Genomic DNA, 4,621 nt, shown 5'->3' with positions numbered 1-4,621 from the left:
AATGGGGAAAAATTCCTGGGGAGTTTCTGTTCAGAATCGGGCTGATTGAGCCTCTGGACTGCTCAGTCCGCCTAAAACCGGTTTTGTGTGGATAAGAGGGGGAGGAGAGTTCGAGTTTACCTCGTTCACTTCAGTCCCCGAAAATCGCGGATTGACATCGGACTGGCACGCACACATAGACAACATGTTTTGTATTTCGTTATGTTTGCATGTGCCACATGCACTAACACAATCAAGCGTAGTTCATGTATACAATACTGAAACCTGTTTTCGGCCGACTGCTCAGTCCAGTGTCCGTTCGAGTGGTAGACTGCTCAGTCCGACTGAGCAGGCTAGTGTGCGGAGGCCCATTGGCGCGTATTCATAGTCCAGCCACCAGTGTTGCCAAACATGGGCTTTTCCTACCAAAACTGGTAGGTTTTTTGGGGAAACTTCGCGAGAGTGCACCACGCTTTGAACAAAATGACTTTTTTTTGGCTGGTAGAGGGGGTCGTACACATCACAAAACTGAAAACCAGACGGCGATGAAACTCATAGTTTACAAGAAATGTGTTAAAGTTGAAAATTTCACCTAACAAAATGTACGATAACAAACCATTTCAAACAAATGCAAGTGTGCAGAAAACACACATTCCACCTAAATTAAGCTCTTTGAACGTTTATCTATTTTATATTTTATCAATTTCATTATTTAACGATGAGCACGTTTATAAATTTGTTCATTTTCCATTATAGGGCACTCGCACGCGGCGATTTTACAGGCAACAAAAGTTGAATACGTAGTTGAATGAGAAGTTGAAAGTGAAAAAGTTGCCATCGTTATTCAGACGAGGCGATTTTGGATTCAACACGAATCGTTATTTACATTATTGAAAATGAATTTAAATCGCAAAATTTTATTAATTGGCGTAAATTTGGTAAGCCAAGCGTTGGTAGAAGTGCTTTTAGCGAAGCTGAAAGGTAAAATAAGAGTAAAAAAGTAAAAAAGAAAAAAAAGTATGTATACAGAACAGTGTTGGCATTTTTGGTACAATTGTTCTTGTTTGATACAATTTCATTTACAATATACTTTCCTACTACGCAGTACTTTTTAGTAAAATATTGTAATGAATACTAAAAATATATAGCTCTGAAAATTCACAGTTCGCCTGTTCGTATTTACCTTTGTAAGTTTTGAAAAATGGCTTGAACGAACCAGTATAACATAGCCTAGGCAAATTTTTAAAGAAACTTTTCGATACTAAGTTTTATTAAAACAAAATGTCAAAGTCAGCTTCATATAGAAACAAAGTCTTCGTTAGTTATAAGAAGAGATTTTCTTAAATATAATACCTTTACGGCACTCACGTATTGACAAGGTTTTACTATTTATTTTATTATTCTTTAATTTTAATTATCTGTTTATAAACTATAATGTATTCTTTAAGAAAAACTGTATAAACCCAAGATTAAATCTTTGCGAAACATCCAAAAACCAACATACTGTCGTAAAAATTTCGAGCTTTATTAATATTCTTTAGTTTTTAGCCCATTCAATTTTAGTATAATAAAGTGCAAGTTTAAAGTAGCTGGGACTTATCGTTGAACTTGGCAATTTTGTTTTGTCGACGATGTCAGCCATTTTCTTCCATACGAAGTGTGTCCGACGATTTTTTTATATGGAGAAAACTAGCAACACCTTCATCAAAGAAATCTTAAAAAAACATAGTTATATTAAAATTTAATGGGCTAAAAAACCCACGCTCAAAATAAATCTAGGAAATCGAATTAAAAAGCTCGAAATTTTTACGAAAGTGTGTTGGTTTTTTTTAATGTTGCACAAAGTTTGAACCTTGAATTTGTACAGCTTTTCTTAAAATATAAACCGTATTTTTACAAAAAATAATTAAAATTGAATACTATTAAGATAAATGGTCAAATCTTGTCGTAAAGTTTTGATAAGCACTTGAAATGCTATTAAAATGTCAAATTTCAGTACTGAATCCAAAGGAAAACGTCTCTTTTATCCATTAATAATAACTTAAATATGCTTTTTGTTAAGATGTATACCTGAAAATGTGTGCATACATATTTGCGTTAAATGCAGTACATGTGCACGTGGAATCAATTTGTAAAAGTGTAAACTACGTAAACGTATGTACATAAACAATAAAACTTTCTCATGAATACCATAAATTCATTGGTCTTGAAGGGAATGTACTAAGAAAATATATGAGCGAATTAAAAAGTGTATACAATTTATAGCCGAAAAGTACATTTTTTGTATAGATTTCGTACTGAAGGAACAATTTAATTTCCCCAACACTGATCCAGAATGTAAACAAACACAGGGTTGCAAGGAAAGAAAGTTGAACGAGCTCAAAGTTGGCTGGCGACCAACTTTGTTGAAAGCGATTAGTTGAAAGGCCGTTCGGACGAGGCGATTTTTGCTTTCAACTAAAAGTTGCCTGAAAAATCGCCTCGTGCGAAAGCCCTTTAAAAGTTGCCTGAAAAATCGCCTCGTGCGAATGCCCTAGACAACCGAAATAGTATGTATTGGGGTGTTCACAGTTCGTTCCAAATTATGTCTGAAAATGTAGACGTCTACATTTTGAGACATCTTTAGCATCAAACTGTGAGCACCCCTTTCTAGCAGTCGTCGCAAAATCGTCTCAAAACTTTGCTGGTGTTGCCAGACATTTCCTCTTTGCGTGCATTTTTTATATATCGCCTTTCGATTTTGTTTCTGAAAAATTGTAATTATTTAACTTAATTACCAATTCCTAATATTTGTTATTTCTTTTCCTTGATTTGTTTCTTTTCATCAGAAATTGCATTCAAATTAAATGCAAATACAAAAAACGTGCCCAATAAATAAAAAAAATGTGATTAGTATTGCCATAATGCAACCCTGCTGCGAGGTTGCAAAATGTAGACGCGTAAAAAACATACCTTTGAGTGTTACAAAATGTAGACGGCGTCGTTTTAAAATTTTGTATGGGAAACAACAACACCACAGATTTTACGGTTAGAAAACGTCTTAAAATGTAGACGTCTACATTTTCAGACACTATTTGGAACGAACTGTGAACACCCCATATGTATTTACAACAGCCATGGGTAACACTGCGCTGCGCGGCGCAATTGCTTAACACCGGAGCCGGAGTTGCCGAGCCAACATGAATATATGAAAAGCGCTAGCGCCATTAACACCAAGAAACACATGAGACACACATACAATTCGCCTTAATTCTGAAAAATTACAGGTAGTTTGTTTTTGCTTTTAAATGGTGAGAACGTCAAAAGCTGATGTATCTTGAAAAATGTAATGCTTTTACTCAAAAATGGTGACAATATCGTGGCATTAACTACTTCCTAGCACATAAATTCGGTGACGGTACAAGCGTTGCTCTGCGCCAAAATTAAAAAAAATGATATACATGACACCACTGTATACAAACTATGTGGTGACATTCAGGTGGCGCCGTATTCAGATCAGTACACTGCGCTATTGCGCTTATTTAGTGTGCTGACATCACAGGTAGCGCCGGAGTTTTTGAGCTAGCGCCATTAAAATTGCGCGTGTTTTCAGAATATGTTTCAAAATATGTTGCTAGATGTTCAAAACGTAAGAATTCTATAAAGGCGAATATGGTAAGTGCTATTTTATTATGTGTTTAATAGCAATTATTACGTACGCAGAATTCTTTTTTTTGGGTGGCCTTGTCAAGTGTATGAAACACCTTTTGACATCGCAGTATCTTTGACATACAACTCTTTTTGCGTAGGCGGGTTTCGGCCGCGCTTAGAGATTATAACCCTTACTACGCAGAATTCTCCTTTTTGTGTTGCCTTGTCAAGTGTATAAAACACCTTCTGACATCGTATTATTTTTGACGCAGAACTCTTTCAGCCTAGGCGGCCTTCGGCCGCGCTTGGGGATTATACTACGCAGTATTCTCCTTTTTGTGCTGCCTTACCAAATGTATAAAACACCTTTTGACATCGTACTATTTTTGAAGCTAAACTCTTTCTGCGTAGGCGGCCTTCGGCCGCGCTCAGGGATTATGACCTTCACAATGTAGGATTCTCTTTCTGTGTTGTGGAGAAAATGACCAGAAGTATTTTTGAGCAGAACTTCTTTCTGCGTAGGCGGCCTGCGGCCGCGCTTAGGTCTATAACCCTCAAAAAGTTCAATTATCCTTTTTGTGTTGCCTTCTCAAGTGTATAAAACACCATCTGACTTCGTAGTATTTTTGACACAGAATTAGTTTTGCGTAGGATTCCTTAGGGCGCGCTTAGGAACCCTCAAAAAGTAAAATTCTATTTCTGTATTGCGAGGAAAAGGAGCAGAAGTGCTTTTGAGCAGAACTTCTCTCTGCGTAGGCGGCCTGCGGCCGCGATTAGGGATTATAACCCTCTCAAAGTACAATTATCTTTCTGTGGTGCAAAGAAACGAAGCAGAAGTATTTTTGAGCAAAAGTTCTTTTTGCGTAGGCGGCCTGCGACCGCGCTTACGAATTATAACCCTCACAAAGTATGTTACGTACCCCTTCAGCCGTGCCTGTAGGATGGGCTTGCAACGCTTGTTTGCAGTCGCGGTGTGTGCACTGGAGGATGTAGCGGAGCTTCAGTCTGGGGG

The sequence above is a fragment of the Rhagoletis pomonella genome, unplaced genomic scaffold (assembly GCF_013731165.1).
Source record: "Rhagoletis pomonella isolate Grant_MI unplaced genomic scaffold, Rhpom_1.0 Rhpom_scaffold_00035, whole genome shotgun sequence".
NCBI lineage: Eukaryota > Metazoa > Arthropoda > Insecta > Diptera > Tephritidae > Rhagoletis > Rhagoletis pomonella.
This window is presented reverse-complemented; position numbering follows the sequence as displayed.